This window comes from Maniola jurtina, chromosome 23 (assembly GCF_905333055.1).
Source record: "Maniola jurtina chromosome 23, ilManJurt1.1, whole genome shotgun sequence".
NCBI classification, from domain to species: Eukaryota; Metazoa; Arthropoda; class Insecta; order Lepidoptera; family Nymphalidae; genus Maniola; species Maniola jurtina.
The window spans coordinates 2,127,204-2,150,167 of record NC_060051.1 but is presented as its reverse complement, the minus strand read 5'-3'; the positions used below and the strand labels follow the sequence as shown (position 1 = coordinate 2,150,167).

Here is a 22,964-nt window from a genome sequence, read left to right as displayed (position 1 = left end):
TCGGCGAAAATACGACTTTCTCTTTACTCTATCCCGTGGGAATTTCGAAAAATCTAACCTTGCTCCTTGCCTACATTAAGGCACTTCTGCACAAACAGCTTTCGCGTTGGGCGTTGAATGTTATGAATCATGAGTCAGTCAGTGAGTGAGTCAGGAATTTTCTTTTTATATCTATTGATAATAAATACTATATATATCAATTTTATGTTATAATTTAATCAGATTTATTCAAAGTCGAAATTCAACAGCACAACCACGTTCCGATGCGCAAACGCAACTCCGCACACATGTAGATGACACGCACACTCGCACGCAGCGGGCGCACACATGCATAGTTGTCCAGCCACACTAGCGACATGTCGCGACACAAAATATCGCATTGCACTGATGTAGGAGGAATCTACGTTGACGTCATAATTGAGAATTCTAATGGACAAGTGTAAACTAAAAATTAATAACACCCCCGGACAAGTGAAGGTTACAGTAACTAGAAAAGAGCTGATAACTTTCAAACTTTTTAACGCACAACAGATGGAAACGTTTAAGTGCGGAAACCAGCCCAGAGAGAGAACTTTCAAACGGCTGAACCGATTTTCTTGGATTATAGCTAAGAACTCTCTATCAACCACACCTTTAAAAAAAAAACTAAATTAAAATTGGTTCATTAGTTTAGAAGCTACGATGCCACAGACAGATACACACGTCAAACTTATAACACCCCTCTTTTTGGGTCGGGGGTTAATAAAAAGGTTGCAACTAGTAACTGTGACTTGATGAAAGAAAAATTTGATGAATTCTCAACGAGTCACACTGTGACGCGATTAAGTGTGACATGACACCCTTCATAAATTGTCCTATTATTTAGTCTGAGTCTAGTCTACAAAGGAAAAGACTACACATTTTAACCTTCTTCTTAAACTTAAAGTATTAAATTAGCGAGGCATAACGCTAAATTAATAAAAAGGCTTTCTAAAACTGCCTAATTTGATTTCCTTCAAATTAGGGGCATCAAAGAAGATCACGATTTGAATAGGTAATCTCTCTGTCTGCGATGTATTTTTGATGCTATAAGGATCCTTACCATTCCAATCATATTATGGCAGGGGTTTTCTTCAGATAAGAAAATGCGATAGACTCGCAGAACGTTCCGCATTTTATACTACACTCAATATTATAATATAACAATATACTGTGTTGTATATCATCATCATCATCACCGTCAGCTGATAGGCGTCCACACGTGCACATCTCGTGACTTCCGCACGCCGCGACATTGCGCGCGCCACCATCCCTGCAACTCGTTTGATGTCGTTTACTCAGCTAAGTAGTATAATAATACTAGAGAATGCCCGCGACTTCGTCCACGTGGATTTTGGTTTTTAAGAATCCCGTGGGAACTCTTTAATTTTCCGGGATAAAAAGTAGCCTATGTGCTAATCCAGATTATAATCTATCTCCATTCTAAATTTCAGCCCAATCCGTTCTTTAGTTTTTGCGTGAAGGAGTAACAACATACACACACACATACACACAAACTTTCCCCTTTATAATATTAGTGTGATGGGAGGTATGATGAGATGTGTATTGTCTTCGTACTCCCAACAAATAGACATCCACTACTAAACAAAAATCCACCAGAAAGATCTCCGCAAAACACGATCTTAAATGCTGCTTGTGTCTGGGCATGTCAAATTAATATTTTTTTACATTCAGATACAAGTTAGCCCTTGACTGCAATCTCGCTTGGTGGTAAGTGATGATTGTGTGTGTGTTACTCATTATTTCCATACAAACGTTGTGACTTGTAAACTTTTAGTCGTGCGACTGTCTGTAGTGTGCTCTTAGGCTTACGTATGAAGAATGAGTCGCAAGCCATGTGGTAGTCGTCGGCAAGTATTTTGATGAATTCCAAATAGACTACATGTGCGTCTTACTTGCAAGACTACCTTTGATTTCCTACCCGACTCTATATGTGATGGGTTATGTATTTAAATCATATTTTGCTATTACAGTACAGATATTATATTTATTCCTATCCTGAAAGTTTCGCTGAAATTTTTGAAAATCTCTTGAGGATGGCAATTTCCATTAATCCTGAAACATTTTTTTTTTATTTCTTTGCTGTTTTCAAAATACTCACTATAACCCTTTGGGGGGTAAATAATCGTATTTTTCAACCGAAAGCTGAAATAAATACCTTCTGGAGTTAGGTTTTTCACTCGTAGGTATCATTTTCTCAAATACATAATAACATGTTGACGTCGCGGTAACAAGGTCGTATGGGTCTCGTATACGCAACTTATACATATAGTTTGCGACTAAAATGCGCCTTTTTTCAGCGAGAAGCTAAGTTACGTTTAAGCTAAGTTAAGTTTAAGCGAAGCTAAGTTAAGTTTACCTTTTAAGTCACTTAAGACAAGTGTACCTAAATTAAAAATTTATAACGCCCCCGACAAGTGAAGGTTACAGTAACTAGAAAAGAGCTGATAACTTTCAAACGGCTGAACCGATTTTCTTGGATTATAGCTAAGAACACTCTCGATCAAGCCACCTTTCAAAAAAAAACTAAATTTAAATTGGTTCATTAGTTTAGGAGCTACGATGCCACAGACAGATACACAGATACACACGTAAAACTTATAACACCCCCCTTTTTGGGTCGGGGGTTAAAAAATAGACTTAGGTGTCTATCCGCTAAAACGTACACGGCGCCTCCCATGACGACGCTGGGGGGGGAGAGGGGGAGTGAAACCTGATTTTCGGTCTATGCTGACCTTGTGGCGGACACATTACATCACAGAATTTTACAACGCCTTTAAATCAACGACCATTCAATCTAATTTCAACCTTGTGTTAACTACTTAAAGTTAATTTTCAATTGAAGTCAGTTCGGTGCACTTGTGGCGTTACAGAATAGGCAGTAAAGAGTACTTTTCGGTTACCAAGTAAGGTTTTTCCGGCTAAAGTCTTTCCGCATTTTGTTTTGTTGGTAATTTGTTTAAGTTTTCTTTAGTTGTTTGTTGATCGTACTTTGGACGATTGTTTAAATGTTAGAGGTAAGAGGTAGGTACATTTTAATTAAAAATACATACATACCTACATTATCGTCAAGCGTTAGGCCTCATTCGCACGAGAGCTTTTTTAACGTCCGTTAAAAAAGCGTTCAAATAAAACAAATGCATTCCTAAGTATCTGTTCACACGTCAACGCTTTTTAACGCGCACTTTGTAGGTATAGTCAGCGCAACGCCGGGTTTTAAAGCAACGCTTTTTTAACGCTCGTGCGAATTAGGGCTTAGACTTCCACAGCTTCGCATCTCGTTGAACCTATAAGAGACCTATGATACACGACAGGCTGACATGGCAATTGGGATACGCCCTGACGGCACCCGCGCTCACCTGCAGCGGGTTCGCGGGTGCTGTGCGGATGTGCGGAGCATCCCCACCCGATTGCCACCTCGCCCTGTCGCGCACTATACCTAGACTGATGATTTAGGTAGGTATCTATACCTACGTAGTTGGTAAATAAGTGATCTTGTTTTGTCCTTCACGGATTGCTGAGATCAGATCCCAATCGCTCCGTGTAATAAGATTTTACTTACCTACCTATCTTAAATTAATTATTACGGCTTAAATTAAAATTTTATTAGTACCTAGGATTATATTAGTATTAGAATTATTTAAGTAAGCATTTAATTATTTATTTGAAATTATTTTACTATTAAGTTAAGAAATAATAAATAAAATTCAATTAATTGAAAAAACTAGAAAAAATAGAAAAGCACATATAGAAAATATCATCTAAACTACTGCAAAGAGTTACTGCAAAAACGTCACTTCATGATGACCACGACCGCTCTGCCAAGAGTGTTGCGACAAAGAAGAAGACTGCAAAGAGTCTTAAAAACTATCATCTAAATTCTAAACTAAAGAGGCCTATCATCTAAACTCTAAGTAAGCTCTAACGTCTTAACTAAAGAGGCATAGAAACTATCATATAAGTAAACTACTGCAGAAACGCTAAAAAACTTTTTTTATTTTATTTACTTATTTATTATCAAAACAAAATACATACAAATAAAAGCTTAAACTAAAAACACCGAAAAAACCACAGAGGTTTGTCCTCGGTGCCTATCTGCAACGAAGGTACCTATTAACTAATTACTTAAAGAAATAATCTACAGTAGGTATATAACGCGAAGAACTACTTACTAACTATTATCTATTCTAACGACACCCCATACATCCAAAAGAAGTTATGGTGGAATAGACATACATACATATACCCAGAAGCCTTCAATAACGTCGCATCAGAGTAACGCATCGATGTGAATTTTTAACCCGACCAAAAAAGAGGGGTGTTAAAAGTTTGACGTGTGTATCTGTGTATCTCTGTATCTGTGTATCTATCTGTGGCATTGTAGCTCCTAAACGAATGAACCGATTTAAATTTAGTATGTGTTTGTTTGAAAGGTGGCTTGATCGAGAGTGTAATTCTTAGCTATAATCGAAGAAAATCTGTTCAGCCGTTTGAAAGTTATCAGCTCTTTTCTAGTTTTCTTATAGAGGTTTTTGTGTCGGGGGTTTGTTAAATTTTAAGTTATGCGTGGTAAGTTTAGTTAAAATTCAAAACATTTTTATTCAATTAAACTTTTACAAGTGCTTTTGAATCGTCAAAATAATCTACCACTGGTTCGGAATGCCGTTCCTACCGAGAAGAACCAGCAAGAAACTCGGCGGTTGCTCTTAAAGATCTGGAAAGTGACATGGGCTACTATATATCCCGGAAAATCAAAGAGTTCCTACGATATTTTTAGATATTTTTAAAAATCTAAGTCCACGCAGACGATGTAGCAGGGAAAAGCTAATTGCAGTTATAAATCCAAAATATTCAAGGTCAAGGTATTATAAAGAGTATCCGTGGTCAGACAACGAAAAGATTTTGATAACCGAAATATAATTACGTTGAACCGGTTTTCGTGTGGTTTTATGCAAATCGCCTTCATTGCAATTAAAGTTGATACCTAACTAAAGCGCTCTACACGCGGGGCGGTTTAAACGCGTTTGACTTCGCTCGCGTCTTACGGCCAGTAATATTCGTACAGTATTCAAAATATTCGTAGATAAGCTTTATTCGGTTACTGAAAAACCGGCTAAAATCACAGTTCACACTTTATAATCCTAAAATAATCATAAAGGCGAAATTTTTGTAAGTATGTGTGTATGTTTATTTCTCTTTCACACAAAAACTACTGCACGGATTTAGCTGAAATTTAGTATAGAGATAGATAATATCCTGGATTAGCACATAAGCTACTTTTTATCCCGGAAAATCAAAAAGTTTCGACGGGATTTCGAAAAACCTAAATCCGCGTGGACGAAGTCGCGGTCATCAGCTAGTTAATAATAAATCAATAAACATATCTTTTAAAGATCGATAAGCTACTCAACAACATTATTATCATATCAAAACTGCAATGGTTTTGACAATTAATAACGTTTCTAAGTAATAACTAATAACCTATCAACATACTACAGATTCGAAGATTATGTAAATGACAATGTATTATGTAAAAAGCTTGGATTTGACTCGCTCCAGCAATACACGGTGCTGCAAATGCTTGTATACAGTATGGCATATTATTGTAAATTGAATACTTGAAAAGAGCAACCGCCGAGTTTCCTGCTGGTTCTTCTCGGTAGGAACGGCATTCCGAACCAGTGGTAGATTATTTTGACGATTCAAAAGCACTTGTAAAAGTTTAATTGAATAAAAATATTTTGGATTTTTAATTTGGAGAGATTGATAAATTGATTTTAGCCGTTATTTGGCAAAAACGACGACAATCAAACCTGGGACCAATTGATATTTGATACCGTACTTTAGTTGTTGTAGTACCCAGGCGGCAGATATAGGTATTATATGCTAAAATCGGCTAGTCCTAATAAAAACCCGGATTCGACTTAAATGAAAACTATTAAAAATGCTTGACTATTAATTAATTAATGCATCATTGTTTAACAATCAGAAAGTGTACTAGTACCAAATTGGAATAACTTGACTTTGAATTTGACTTGAATTTCAGATGTAAATTCACAATGCTTACGATGTCAATGTGTAAAAATGACGTTTTGCCCAAAATTTATTGAATCAGGAACTCATCCATTTTAATTATTATAACCTGATAAACGTCAAGAAGACCGTTAAATTGGAGACATTATTCTTGAATTTATTGTGTAGGCGCCCTAAATCTAACTCTGTACAAACTTGTTCGCGAGATTTATTCTGTATTCAATTAATATTCATTTTAAATTGATTTATGGCGATTATATGATTTGGCAGCTATGGACAATCGGTATTTTTATTTATCTAATTAACTATCCACCATGTTTTTTTTTGTTGTTGTAAATAGCAGGGATTTTATGAATAATAATTCCAAGCTGGTCCTAAATTTTCCACATCAAATTATAGGTATAGATTATGTGAATCGACTTATTCTACGGATTGATAACTTTTTCACTCTTTAATTATGCTTCCGCAATCCAGAGACGAAAAGGAACCCTAAGGCCTAATAGGACTTCGCACTCCTTCGCATCTTTGTTATCCGACTCACTTCGTTATCTATCTGTCTGTCGTGTCTGTCAATCAAGGGGATCAAAATCTTTCATGTTAGTTATCCGTTGACCTAAAATCATGTTTGCCAGGTAGTTACCTACTATCTCATACCACAAGTAAATGGAAAAGACCGATTTTTTTGTATACAAGCCTACTCCGAACTCTGAATCTAGCTTATATTTTATTTACTTATAATAATATTTGTCTTTCAACTAAAGGGTTCCTCAAAGTTTGGAGGCCCCGTAGACTTGAGGCCTGGGGCGGACCGCCAGTCGATACCAATCCTTTTCCAATCCATAAACATTTGACCAGAAAATTAATAAATCTCAATTCTCAATGCAACACTAGATTCGCACTAATAAATCAATGATCAAATAAATTAATTTGGTGCACAAAAAATTACACATTATGCAAATAGTATTAGTAAAGAATATAAATCGCGTCCACTTGATTACGCAAATCGGAGTCTTTTTGTGCTAATTCCAACAAAAAAACTTTCATTATGATCATCTGGCGCCATAAAAACTACAATTGTGCCGTTTCGGACGCTTCTTAACGCCATTTTGTTTTTATTCCGCCGAAAAAACTGAGCGGTTAGCGATTTTTTTTTGTTTCAGTTTTTTTTGTCGCGAAACATACTGGGTCAGTGTGTCTGTCTCTATTTGTCCTTTATGGTATTTTATTCAAATTTTCTGAGTCATAGTTGACGCGATCGGTGTTTTATAGTATAAGAGCTTACTGTTAAAGGGCTAAACCCTTTTACTTACACAAAGAGTGGAAGCATTCGTGTTTCCTGCCACGTATAACTTAGATATTTATACTTAATTCAAGGTTAAAGTGAATAGAGTATCTTCTACGCAAGCGCGCTCCAAAGTAGACATCATCAACGCTTTCAGTAAAAACCTGTATAATTTGTCTATACTTACAGTATATTTTTAACTGACTTCCAAAAATAAGTGATATTTTAATAAATATACTTACTCGTATTTTAGATGTCTCTGTTCATTCCTATTAACAAAGTTGTGATGAAATCCAAAGGACAAAATCAAATATGCTTCGTTATTTTAGATAAATTACCAACTTTTTCTTTAATACTTTTAAATAAATTGTACCACCTTTATGCTAAGAAAAGATATTATGTAGTCACACAAGATCTGACAAGAAGTCCTTCTAGTTTATTTTGTTTACACCAGAACCAAAAAAAGTATGTATTTAAACATTACAATCACAAAACTTATCTCAGTCCGAAAATATTAAAATATAAATTGCCTAAAACCCCTCCATTATTTGACGGTCCTCTCTTTGCCTATAAAGTTTATTTATATTCATGTAATTTGTCCCTTTTTTAGTTTTATCGTTTGTTTACATTTTTTATCGACATTTTTTGTAAAAATGAAGCACATAATGAGTTTTTTAAACATAAGATTATCACTTAGCATACAATTGATTATGTAATTAAATCGTTTTTATAACCACCTGCTAAATAAAATTGGAACTTAATTTATTTATAACTCTATTTATTTTAAATTTTATAATTTCAAGTTTAGACACCAAAGAGACACCAAAAATAAAAGATTCTTTAAATCTTTACTTATAATAATTATTTTGGAACTACAAGATTTACATTAAAATATCATTCCTTTGTAATTTTCATTATTATTATATAATAATTATGTAAAATAATGAATTTTGTTTATAAAGTGGAACATTAGCAAGGACGTTCAAATAATTATTTATTTAAGAGTATGTAGTGATTTATATTTTTAGTTATAATTAGGTAAAAGACAAAAATGTGTAGCTTATAATTATATTATTATTTTTAGTTTTAATACGGATTCGATTCTTTTTTTGATTCCAATAAAATTTCGATAAAGTTTACATACAAAACATACAAAAATATTTTTGTTTATATAAACTTCAAAATAAAAGAAAAATATATTTATATATATACAACGAATTAAACACTAGCTTCTTAGTAAGTAGAGTTGATAAAACCCGGCAAAAAAATACATTTTTAATAGTGAAAAAAAAGTAGAATAATTTGCAAATTTTTATACTTCTACGCGGGTGGTAGATACATGAAATAAACATTAGTGGAAACATTTATTGGTAGGTCTTAATGGTACCTAAGTTCAATTTATTTAAGTAGGTAGGTACTTATTTTATTTTTTACTTGACGGTGCCTGCGACTCCGTACACGTGGATTTAGTTTTATAAAAGACCCGTGGGATCTTTTTGATTTTCAGGGATCAAAGTAGCCTGTGTCCGTCTCCAGCATGCAAGTTTTCTCTGTACCATATTCGTCAAAATCGGTTGAATGGATGGGCCAAGAAAAGGTAACAGGCAGACAGACAGATAGACGGCAGATAGTCAGACAGGCAGTCAGACAGACATACTTTCGCATTAATAATACAAAGTATTGACGTACCCACAAGGTTACTACCCAGTCATAAAGTGCACAAACGAAAGGACGTGAAACTAGGCTCAATCGTTATAAAAAATGTAAAAAACCACATTTTTTTTCTAATTTTCTCCGTATGCATGAGCTTTTTAATCCTTATGTCACTAAATGGTAATAGGTATAATTTAATTTAGGTAATAAGTTATGAGCTATCAAGTTCGATTGAAAAAATACGTTGGTATTGCAAAAATTTGTGATTATATAAAATCAAACAAATCTTTTCCGATTTTTTTAAAACTATTTTAAGCCTAGTTTCACGTTCTTTCGTAGTGAATTAGAGACTACATAACTTAATAAAGTTAACCGAAGCCATGCTTTTCAATAATTATAATCAATAGTCGTATATTAATCATAAATAATAATAATTATTTATACCTACCTATTAAAAAAAAATATTTTATGATATTAGTATGTGAATTTAAATCGTGTTAATGATTTATAGACACAGAACTAGGTATTAAAAATATAGCGACGGATTACCATAAAAAATATTATTAACGAATGTCAGTTTGTAACCTTGACTTTGAGAGTGACGTAATGTACGTTCAGCTTTAGATACCTAATAAATAATATAATGTGTGAATTATTTATAACAAGTTTTACATATTGTTATTTTTTTTGATAATGTTACCTCTCTACTTTAGTTTTTTGATTATGTATGGTTAAACTAAATTGTTGGTTTGACACGTAAGATAACGTATATTTTATTGCAATAATATTAAATTGTAAAAAATTAAAGTCGAGTTGCACTAAACCTTTGGTTGCTTAGTATTCAAATGAAATTGGAACTACGTTTGTATGGAGCGAGTGACGGAGAGACCCCTCCTAACCTTTTAAATGTGTTATACAATCGATCGTTAAGTTCGTGAATTTGTTTAATTCTAGTAATCCAGAAGTATTGTAGAAGAAATTTTGTACTTGAGTTATAAGTAATTATGGCAAAAAAAATCATTCATTTATTCAATGTGGGGGTGATTACCATAAATAGGGACACGGCGTAATTGTATGTTGTAAAGAGCAGCCGCCGAGTTTCTTACTGGTAGGTTTTCTTAAGGTAGGGACTAGGCAGGGTATTTCGAGTGCAGTAGTAATCTATTTCAAGGCATTAAACTTAATTTTAATTTAAAAAAATCTATTTCAAGCATATCTGGCTTGTATGCCTAGACGTTTCTGTGCATTTCAAGTGAAATTACTTGAACTAGGCAGGGTATTTCGAGTGCAGTAGTAATCTATTTCAAGGCATTAAACTTAATTTTAATTTAAAAAAATCTATTTCAAGCATATCTGGCTTGTATGCCTAGACGTTTCTGTGCATTTCAAGTGAAATTACCCAAGAACACCGATTAACAGGGCTCTGTCCGTCACTCGCTTCATACAATCGTAGTTCCAATTTCATTTGAATATTAAGCAACCAAAGTCCATGAAATTTTGAAGAAACTAATATATATGTTTCTGGTTTTCCAGATTTCTGTTAAAATATTCAATTTCAAAGTTACGCGGTCTTAAAAATTATGTCTTTGAGCCCCTGTAATTTTAAACTACATATTTTTAGAAAAATCTAAAACACCACAGACAGATTAGTTTCTAGAATATGTCTGCAAAATTTCATGGACTTTGGTTGCTTAATATTCAAATGAACTTGGAACTACGTTTATATGAAGCGAGTGACGGAGAGAGCCCTGTTAAATGAGTGTTTCTGTAATATCATTTAACTCCTCACCGAAGCTTGTGAATAGGAACCGATGTTTTTGTCGGTTCAATCTTAGTGATTGACGTGTAGGCATTAGTCGTAATACGCGTCTCTATACTAGGCGTTGGGGTGACCAGGCGTCGTGGTTATATTAGGAATGTACTGCAATACAATTAACTAACCATAAAACTGCTTAGCTTATGCATGATAATTGGTACGTTACCTTACTTTAAAGTTTAGACATGACATAAAAATTGTATCAGAAAATATAATTTGTAAAAGAAAATAACATTTTGTATAGAATAATAATAATATATTTACTTATGTAATATAGTTTCAAATCCTTTTTAAAAAAAAGAATATTAGCCAAGTTTATCATGATGACTAATATTCCCCTTTTCCCTCCAACTAAGCGTAAAGCTTGTGCTAGCTACGACGCAATAGTCGTAGCTAGCACAAGCTTTACGCACATATATTATATGCGCTATTGCGCAACAGGTGGGGTTTGAACCGGCGACTTTTTGAATTTCAGTCCACTCCTCTGACCGTTGAGCTATCGAGGCTCTAAATCCTTTACATTTTAAAGTCTAATGTCATGGTGACCCTACAGACAGGTTTTTGGCTAAGTGCAGATCGAGTCTGACCTCACAGCGACGCTATCCTACCTATGTACCTATGTAAGGAGTTCTTGGTAATAACATAATACTAAATATCGCTCTTCGACGTCAAGTGTCTGCGATCATCAACCACCTGATGGACGCATTTACACCGATACGAAGATTTAATACATTTTTAATTTAATTACTTTAAATATTTTGTTATCAGTTCTGTTGATATTCCGATTTCCAACATGATCTTCTGTATGATCATTAAAAATCATCACAGACCAATAGAGCAACAAAAAATAAAGAAAATCGTCTAAACTATACAGATTTTTTTAAGCAGATGATATAATAATATATGATACGAATCATTCTATTTATGACCTGCAGAAACCTCAAATAATTTACGATGGAAAATCCCTCAAAAGCCGGCGATGCATTGACGATTGCTTTGTTGATGTTGCATTGACGATACCAATGTTTATAGGCATGATAGAGTCGGTCTTGATAGAATTGCCTATATTTCTCAAAGAGTGAGAGATCCTGGTTCAATTCCCTCACAAATAAAAACTGTAGTATCAGTTATTTTACACTATCTTATGCCCGTGACTACATTTTCAAACCCCTTTTTTAACACTTAGGGATTGAATTTTCAAAAACCCTTTCTTACGGGTGCCTAGTGCCTACGTCATCCACATACCTCAACCCGAGCTTGATAGATCAGTCTGTCAGTCAGTAACCTTTTAATTTTATATATTTAGACTTCGGTGTAACAGTCATCCACCACTCACCGCAAAGTACGAAAACATTTCTACAAGATGTTTGATTTGAATCGTAAGCCATAATTTAGGATTCCAAGTTATGACATCATGAAACAAATTACATGTTAGTATTATTGCTAACTGAATATATTAATAGTTGGATCCAAATTAACTTAAGCAATATTAGATAGGGGCCGTGGTTTTGTACGTACTACTTAGTTTGTAATATTCCCTTTATGTATTTTTTGCTTATAATATAAAATATAACAATAAATATTTAATTTTTGAAGTCATAGTCATAAATACCTATTTAACTAATTTGGAAAAGAAAAAGTTTTCAAAAAGACGGATTTTCTTGCATTGTTATATAAAATTTATAGCTCACTGGATCATTTTATTACAAGCAATTGTTATAATATTTTATTATTCGAATTATTTCTTGTGATAAGTAATTAGTTTGAACAACTCCATGGTGAAATCTAATGGGAAAACCGATCAAGGGAGTTGGTTCCACAGTTTGCATGTCCGTGGAAAAAAGATCTTTACATTATGGAGAAATCTCAGGCATGCAGGTTTCCTGGCAATGTTTTGATGTTGTTCCTATGTACCTATGTAGGTAGTCAATGGTTTCGAACTATGAACTTATTTACACATTATCAGATTCATAGAACAATAGTTCTCATGATATGATGGTATGCTAAGATGCCGAACACTTTTAATTCGTATTCGTAACCGATCCCATTTGCATGCGCTCGACCTTGACAATTATTTACGATTGTTAAATAATCTATTGTTTGTAACTACCCACGAACTTGACTTTATACATAGTTTATAGGTATTTTGTAAAGAAGTAACGTTCATATTTAATTTTATCTTTGTTTCCGGTTTTAATAGGCCTAGCTTATATTAATTTAATAGGATACTTGTTTATGGGCTAAAAAGTAATATAATAATATTATACATAATCCAAAGTAAGGATTTCTTTATACTGTGTATTTATAAATAAATGCATAATATACTTACCTATTATCCAAAATGTCTCAATGCTTGAAGACCAAAGTCTTAGAACAGTGCGTGTTGCCAGTGATAATATAATACAAATCCGAGACCATTCCATCAACCTGTAAGCATCCACTGCTGGACATAGGCCTTTCCAAGAGCGCGCCACCAAACACGGTCCTCTGTCTTCCTCATCCACCCGCTCCCCGCCACCTTCTTCAGGACATCGGTCCAGCGGGCTGGAGATCCGAGACATGGGTTGCTAACTATAGACCTCATAAGAAAGCTTAAAGTCCAAGCACAGTCCATCGCTCGCTGAGAGAGCGATGGACTATGCTTTCTATGCTTTTATTTTGCTATGGAATTTCTCTACTTGAGCAAATCAGAAATGAGGAGATCCTAGGAGAATCATTAGTAACCGACATAGCTAAGCGGATTGCGAAGCTGAAGTGGCAATGGACAGGTCACGTAGTTCGAAAAGCCTATAGACGTTGAGATCCCAAGCTGATAGAATCGCGACCTCGCAGTGTTGGAAAACCCCCACTAGGTGGATAAAATTTCCACGGGTACCTCTACCTACTTATTCAAAAACCTAAATACTTGGACGAAGTCGTTGGCATCGTCTAGTTACTAGAATTTTATTTTTTTCCTTCCTAAACGATAACGTTTTATTTTACCTACTACTTACTCGTAATATGAGGATGCATAAAAAGTGCTTAACCAAAATCAAGTGTGACTTTTTTTGTTTCCTGAATGTAGAACTTTTGGGTAAAATGTACCGAATTTCATCTCCTGAAGACAATTTCGTTCGTTGATTTACAACTGACACGTTTTTTGGACGTTATCAAAATATGGATAGGTTAAAATATGGTTTTAATTTAATCATGGTTTTAATCTGTGATTAAGATATAATATGAAGTTTTCGAAGTTACGTGCGTTTTAAGAAATTAATTATATCACTTCGTTAACGGTGAAGGAAAACATCGCGAGGAAACCTGCATACCTGAGAGTTCTCCATAGTGAAAATGAAAACGCTTGTGCACTTTAGTTTGTATTCATACGGATGCGTCAAAATACGAATCAAATATTATACGAGTGCACAAGCGTTTGTACGGTTTGTATGACGGACACTTCTATTCGTATTTGATACGTACAAATACGAATAGAATACAATGAGTAACATAAACGCCCTTAGGGCTGGATTTTTGATAATCAATCAGTCAGTCAGTCAGCTTTCATGTCCACAGTAAGCTGTCTCGCTAGTGCCACAGTCTAGCAAGTGTTCCCCAGATGTGCGTGCGTTGACACCCTCTGTTGCTCTTCATTATTGGCCATGAACCATGTCGCTTGGTTTTAATTAGTTGGGCCTTGGGGACAAGATTTTAATATGTGATTTTTCAAAGAAAATTTCAGTGTTTTAAATTGTTTATACAGTTATTCCTAAATTCTAGTAAATAATTTACTAAATTATATAATATAGATGGCGCAGTCCGTCATTATACTGTTCTACGTAAAATTATTAGCTATATCTTGTACAGCGCTTGGTACGGAACCCTACGTGTGCGAGTTCGACTCACACTTGACTTTTGACAGATGACTCTGTAGATAAGGAATCCTAAGAGTATCTCAAAGATTAAGAGGATTGACCTCAATCTAAACTCGACCATATTCTGATTTCTGACCCGCGGTTATGCAATCGAAATCCAAATCGAAACAAAAAGGAAAAAAAAGACACAATGACCAAATTCTTGTATAAGGGCAAAAACTTTAACGGGTTCTATAGTACCGCATACGGTCTCATCCGAGTTCTTTCCGAAACAGGAGCAAAAAGAGGCCCCTACAAAAAAGACTCTACAATGACTTTTTGCAAATATAAACTCAACTTTTTCTCAGCACGCGTCTAAGTCTGAATTTTAAAACGGTTTTTGCTTTCGTCCGTTTTTTTGTTTATATTATGTTTATTTTATATGGTGTTGAGGTAGGCCATGGTGTGAAATACTAATGCTGAGTTCATTGTTTTTAGACTTGGTTATGGCAAAAAGTTTACCCACAAAGTTGTAGCGTCTAGCCAAATAGCCGTAGTATGGCGTACTTGAGCCACTCTATATCCATAACTATACTTCCATTCCTACTCCTTCCATTTGATCGGATCCGACTTGTGGACGATCCAAAATTAACTGGCGCGTTGGAATGCCTGGAGCACCGCAGAGATGTAAGCTCTCTTTCCGTGTTTTATCGCCCTTATAATGGGCAATGCTCTGTAGAGCTGTTTGACCTCATTCCACCCTCCTTTTTCTACAACCGCACCGCACGCCACCGCAAGCATTTCACCCTCACCACCTGGGTGCCTGGTGCACTTAGACCGCCCGTTGTGCCAGATCATTTTATCCACGCACATGCAAACTGTGGAATCAACTCCCATCGGCGGTGTTCCCACTAGATTACAACACTAGAACATGGGGTTATTCAAGGGGCGGACCAACAGATTCCTGAAAGTTCGGCAAAGCATTGCATCGGCGTAACTCTGGTGCTGCAAATGTTCATGGGCGGCGGTAATCACTTAACATCAGGTGTCCCGCCTGCTCGTTTGCTCGCTATTTTATGTTATTATAAGTAAGCAACAATATACTACTAAGTTAAATCTCTTTTGTTCCAACCTACATCTACTCTACCTAAGCACTTCTATGGGTTGGACTCTGGCATGAAAAAAATCACTTCGATCCGTTGCTTCGTTGTAGCGTGATTGTAGGACAAAACTAACAATCGAATAAACAAACATATTTTCGCATTTACAATATAGATATGTAGTGAATTAGTGATGTTGGGGGTAATTTAAATACATTTTATAAGGCACATAGTTCAACATGGAGGTAGGTATAATGAGCAAAAACAGTGATGTCGAATCGGCAATGAAATTAAGAACCATAAAGATAATCAGACTTTATCTTATCTTTATACACATACTGCTTCCCACTTACATAATATTATTATAGGAAAAAACCGGTCAAGTGTGTATCGGCCCACGCGCAGGGTAGGGTTCCGTAGTTGCCCGTCACAATAAAGATCCTAATCCTGGACGGGTATCCAAGTCTTAGATAGCTGTTTTATACAACTGACCACTTTCATCTAATTTTATATTGTACATAACGGGTACATACCACGCTGGTATTTAATCAATCAATTTAACATTTAACCAAATTAATCGTAGTAGGTATGTACCCCTTATCTTAAAATGTGCTTAAACCACGAAATAAGCTTAAAATCATTAACTTCCATCTAAGTAATTTTCAATAAAATTCATACAACTCCAAGTACCTATCTACATTTTGGTATTTATTTATTAATTTATTAATATTTAATAATGATTTAATGATGGTCTCTTAGTATTTAAATAATCTCATAAAAGATTACTCGTTAAATTGAAAAGCTTACTTAGCTGTAATACTTGGTTTTCTCTAGTGGTAGATCCTTGAATCGAAAAATGGGTTTCGCACACCCACAATATTTTTGACAGATCTATCCAATAACACCCCATACCATGAGATAGACGCGAAAAAAAATTCATCCCCACTTTAGGTTGGATTTTTAGGGGTTGACTACGGAATCCTAAAAAAACGATCCATATAAAGCTCTACATATAATTAACAATAATAAAAAATATTCTAATTAACGTCCGCCACAATAAAATAATAATTAATTCAATGAATATGATATGAGATGTTGTGTGGATTTTGACAGATGGTCCGCCATATTGGAGCTAAGATGGCGCAGTTGTTTGGCGGATGCGTAGGCGCAACAGGTGTTGTCAAGTCGATGACGGGGATTTTTTTAACATTTTTTATACCCCTGCGATCCGGTGATATGCTATTTGAGAGCCTGTGGGAAAGATTTTGGGAGATCGCTTTTTGAGAACTTTTCTAAACTTACCAATATCATTTTCATAACAACTTTACGCTTCATTTTTATCACATTTCAAGGTCAGTGTTGATTAATTCCGTTGGAGCTTTAAGCTTATGTACTTGGATTGTCATATTTATCGATTAGTAGATGGCCTACCGTCTACTGCTAGCTATAAGAAACTAAGAAGGCTTCTTGAAAGATAGGTACCTAATATGTTCTTAACGAATCTACGATTTGTTCAGAGTATTGATCGTGTCTAAGAAACTCGGTGGTTGACTCTTTTTGAAAAATCATTAAATAAATTATGTAGTTACCTATGAAAAACTGTCTGTTTCGTATTTCTCACTAGGTCCCTGTAACTTTGTCCATGTTGATTGATTTAGACAATTTAGATAGAAAAATCACACGAAAACTTTTTGATTTGTTGGGATAAAAACAGCTTAAATTCAAATCCGGGATGCAAGCTATCTCTATGACAAACAAAATATGTGCCCGCGTGGATTTAGGTTTTTTTAAAAATCAAACAGGAACTTCTTAATTAATTGGGATAAAAGTCAATGGTAAAAGTAGTCTATGCCTTGTCTTGTCTGTAACAACGTCATGGATGGGCCGTGATAAGCTAACAGACAAACAGACAGATGGTCTGTCTATCTGTCTGTCAGCTTTTCACGTAAGAATACAAAAGTGGACGGATTACTGAGGGTCAATAGGACTCAGGACTTTTTAACTAATTTAGGCTACTAGTGCAGGAAAAAGAAAAAAAGTTTCCTCTAGAGAGATTAGGCTGAAGAAACTAAGCAAAAAATTGCAATATAAATAATTAACACCTTTCCCAGTGGTCAAAACATCTAGAAAAACTTGTAAACACAGTACAAAAACGAACAAAATGTTAGTGGCAAGTGAAATTGCAGTAAAAACTCTAGCAAAAAGCCCCCTAACAATATAAGCGCGTGTAGAATTTTATTTTTTTTCTAGCCGATGTAAAATTTTGTTAGAATCTGCGCGTGAGCACAACGTCAGGTAGAAATTCGGGTTCGCAGGTAGAAAAAATCTATGGTGGATGTTGAAAAAAAAAGGTTGCTTTTATGCGACCCACCCTCTTTGTACGCCTACGATTTGTTACTAGTGTAGTTGGATGGAATAGTTTTAATACATTGTCCTCTTCTTCTTTGACCTTGTGGTACTTTAGACCTATCTACTACACAATAATATACTTGTAGAATATATATACCTAAAACCAATTTATCAAGGCTAAGAACTTAAAGCTTTGATTGTTCCCTGATTTTCTTGTATTAACTACCAAATACCTCAAATTGCCTTGGAGGATTCACACAACTTTGAAAATACCATGAGAACTTTCAGGCATGTAGGTTTCTTTATAATTTAGGCTGAAAAGATAGCATTGCATATGGTTTCTAAATATTTCTGATATTAATGTGACGTAAATGTTTAATTAATTTACAACTAACCTTATTATAAAAAAATATTTTTAAAGCTTTATTTGACTTTGATTCGGCAAAAGGAAACAGACTGGTGGCTGTGAAAAATAAAAGGTACATAAATCGTTCATTCAAATCATCCATTCATCTTTAGTCCTATACTAGATGATACCCGCGACTTTATCCGCGTAGATATGTTTAAAAATTCCCGCGGGAACCATGGATTTTTACAGTATAAAAAGTAGTCTATGTGTTAATCCAAGGTATAATCTGTCTTCATTCAACAGCCTCTAGTAGTTTTTGCGTGAAAGAGTAACAAACATCCATACACACAAATACACACACACACACACACTCACACACTCACATACAAATTCCACCTTTATAATATTAGTGTGATAGTGTAGTTCTATAAATCTTAGAGAATTTTGGTCATACAATTTTTATACTATAGCTATTTAAGCACAAGTATCAAACCAGTTCGTGTCAACTAATTTAGCGGGGGTGAGAACGGCAACGTTGGAACACGCATAGCTGCGTCTGCGCATTAACGCACACATGCACACACATTTGAGATGAATCTGTGCGTGTAGGTGTGCACCATAAAGATTTAGATTTTAGACTAATAATAAGTTGCAAGAATTTCTGAGTTAATCTTTAACAAAGTGGCGCAAATTTTTTAAGTATACATTTTTTGTAACAAGTGTAAATTAAAAATTTATAACACCCCCGACAAGTGAAGGTTACAGTAACTAGAAAAGAGCTGATAACTTTCAAACGGCTGAACCGATTTTCTTGGATTATAGCTAAGAACACTCTCGATCAAGCCACCTTTCAAACAAAAAAAAAAACTAAATTAAAATCGATTCATTAGTTTAGGAGCGATGCCATAGACAGTTACACAGATACACAGGTCAAACTTATGACACCCCTCTTTTTGGGTTGGGGGTTAAAAATGCTAAATGAAAGAATTTAGTTTAGTTTGTTTTAGATTTGCCGCTGACAAAAGCTTCGTTTGGACGAAAGTCCTATAGTACCTATATTAAATAATTTTTATTTTCTGTCTGAAAACCATTATTTGTTTTAAATTAAAGTTACCAACTGAGAAATATAAATAAATTAGAAATATTAATGTGAACACGTAGGAACTATAGGTAGGTACCACCATCAGACGATTACGTAGGACATAAACGAACTTTGAGACTGAAAGATAAAAGATAATAATATTAATAATCTAACATCCAAATCTCGGCGACCTTCAAGTAACCTGCTCAAGTGCTCATTGGTTCACTTGTTTTTTAGGGTTCCGTGATACGTACCTCAAAAGGAAGAACGGAACCATTATAAGATCACTTTGTTGTCTGTCTGTCCGTCTGTCTGTTGTGTCTGTCAAGAAAATCAGTAGTACTTCCCGTAGGTCTTATAGCACAAGTAAAGGGCAAGATTCGAAAACCATGAATTTGTGCTTACATCACAAAAAAAAAAAGTGTTCTTAAAAAAAATTTACTAAATCACATATAGATGGCGCAATCTGTCATTAACTTGCAGTGTTCCACATAAAAGTGCTAGGTAAAACTTGTACCGTTGCACGGAACCCTTTGTATACGAGTCCGACTCGCAACTGACCGTTTTTTTAAACAACCATTATTACGTAGGTACCTACCTGTAATTACCTAAAATAGTCCCAGTAGCTCAACGGTTAGAACGTGGAGTGTAATCTGAGGGGGTTTAAATGTGAATCCCACCAGTTCCCTAAATAATCATTTCAACTGTGATCTTAACCCATTACCGGCTCACTACTGAGCACTGGTCTCCTCTCAGAATTAAAAGGGTTTTAGCGACAACCACCCAAATAACCTAGTTTAAGCCATACCTACTTATTACTTAATCCACCATAATGATCAAGCGCACATCGGCAGACTTCTTACACCTTTGAGAATATTATGTCAAATCAGGTTTCATAATAGCTATCTGCAATGTGCATGCCAAATTTCAGCCCGATGAGTTCATTAATTTGAGCTGTGCGTTGATAGATCAGTCAGTCAGTTAGTCAGTCAGCATTTCCCTTTCATAAAATATGTATAACTTTATAAGTACATAGTAGGTACATATAATATGCCTATCTATCAAATTGGCAAGTTTATCTTTTCTGTACTTTGAGTAATAAAATGCTACAGAATCGGTGTTTTTTTTTTTGTATTCAGGTACAAGTTAGCCCTTGACTGTAATCTCACCTGGTGGTAAGTGATGATGAATTGAATAGAATACATTTTTATTCAAATAAACTTTTATAAGTGCTTTTGAATCGTCAAAATAATTTACCACTTGGTTCGGAATGCCGTTCCTACCGAGAAGAACCAGCAAGAAATTCTACGATGGAAGCGAGCTAACCTGGTAAGGGGTATGGCAGTTTATACGTATTATCACACTTCACACTAATATTATAAAGGCGAAAGTTTGTGTGTGTGTGTGTGTGTGTGTGTGTGTGTGTGTGTGTGTGTGTGTGTGTGTGTGTGTGTGTGTGTGTGTTTGTTACTCCTTCACGCAAAAACTACTGGACGGATTTGGCTGAAATTTAGAATGGAGATAGATAATATCCTGGATTAGCACATAGGCTACTTTTAATCCCGGAAAATCAAAGAGTTCCCACGGGATTTCAAAAAACCTAAATCCACGCGGGCGAAGTCGCGGGCATCGGCTTTTATAAATACCCCTTTGGTTTCGCCCGGTTGGATTGAGGTTTTCGAAATCCACTGGGAACTCTTCGATTTTCCGGGATAAAAAGTAGCCTATGTGCTAATCCAGGATATTATCCATCCCCATTCCAAATTTCAGCCCAATCCGTTCAGTTGTTTTTGCGTGAAGGAGTAACAAACATACACACATACACACAAACTTTCGCCTTTATAATATTACTAAAGTGTGATGTGATATGAATGCTTGTCGGTCGGTATGTAACAATATACCGAGTAGGTATGTTTGGTACTGGGCATTGACCATGACTTTCAAAACATAAACTAGTTCGTGCGAGCACCTTACAATTGATATTACCTATAGTCCAGTCGAGAATTGTGGGTTGTAGCTACTGTTGTACGCGACAGGTCGAGATGGCAATCGGAGTATGGGGCGGGGTGACGCCCCGCACACCTGCACGTCACCCGCGCTATCCCGCAGCGTGAGGGCTGTGCGGGTGTGCGTGGCATCCCCACCCCGATTGCCATCTCGACCTGTCGCGAACTATTCGTCATCGCCTCAACCCATAGACGTCCACAGCTGGGCATAGACCTCTACAGAACAAGGTTTTTCTTCGTCTGTGTCCAATGGTTAAAAATTATCTATCGCTTGGCTTCTACCGCTAATGCAATTAGATTCTGATTTATTCATATCCATATTAATGTTATAAATACAAAAGTGTGTCTGTCTGTTTGTCTGTCTGCTAGCTTTTCACGATCCATCCGTTTAACCGATTTTGACGTTTGCAAGGTATAGAAATCGCTTGCATTCCCGGGATACACATAGGCTACTTTTTGGTATCGGATTTTAAAAAATAAAAGTAGCGAGCAAACGAGCAGGCAGGCTACCTGATGTTAAGTAGGATTACCACCGCCCATGAATATTTGCAGTTGCAGTAAGTACCAGAGGATCCCCAATGCGTTGCCAGCCTTTCAGGAATTTGTTGATCCTCTCCTTGAATATCCCTGTTTTAATTTAATGGTGATTCCACATTTTCAACTTCAAAGAGTTCCAACGAGAATTTAAAAATCTACGCACACAGACTAGTTTTTATATACTTAAATATATTTTCTGTTTGACCTTCAGAGATTTTGATAACAAAAACACAAACATACATAAGCAGTCTCCGCGATTTTTGTACCATGTAGCATTCGTGGAAGCACCACAGTAGGTACTTATACTACTTAACACTGAAATTGTTTATACAACAGGTTTTTGACTATTATACTTACTTACCTACTAGTATTATACAACATGCTGTATGTTTTTATTTCCCACTAGCTGACGCCCGCGACTTCGTCCGCGTGGATTTAGGTTTTTCGAAATCCCGTGGGAACTCTTTTGTTTTCCGGGATAAAAGTGGCCTATGTGCTAATCCAGGATATTATCTATCTCCATTCCGAATTTCAACCAAATCCATCCAGTTGTTTTTGCGTGAAAGAGTAACAAACATACACACACACACACATACAAACTTTCGCCTTTATAATATTAGTAGTGTGATGTGACTAGTTCAATTGATTAATTCAACCGTTGAATTATCATCATCATCATTCATAAGACGTCCGTAGTTGGCATAGGTCTTTTGTAAGGACTTCTTAAGGCCACGGTCTTGCGCCGCCTGAATACAGCAGCTCTCTGCGACTCGATGTCATATGTCCACTTAAGGGGGAGTGAGCGGTCTACATTCTGTCCAAAACTCCGAACTCTCTCTCTCTCTCAAAAGTCCGAAACTCTCTTTTTGATGCGAGGTCGTAATTCCAG

General features: G+C 35.5%; 1 protein-coding gene and 1 long non-coding RNA gene across 2 annotated transcripts in view; one reads left to right on the top strand and one right to left on the bottom strand.

Moving 5' to 3' along the window:
• The window catches only part of LOC123877436 (zinc finger protein rotund-like), a 109,328-nt gene that overhangs the window by 24,372 nt on the left and 61,992 nt on the right, over positions 1–22,964 (top strand). The gene's annotated exons all lie outside the window — the stretch shown is intronic.
• Positions 4,049–16,116, bottom strand: LOC123877451. Its single transcript, XR_006798594.1, has 3 exons — positions 16,103–16,116; positions 14,374–14,379; positions 4,049–4,210 (listed from the first exon to the last, which is right to left on the bottom strand). It is a non-coding gene; the product is annotated as an uncharacterized LOC123877451 (long non-coding RNA).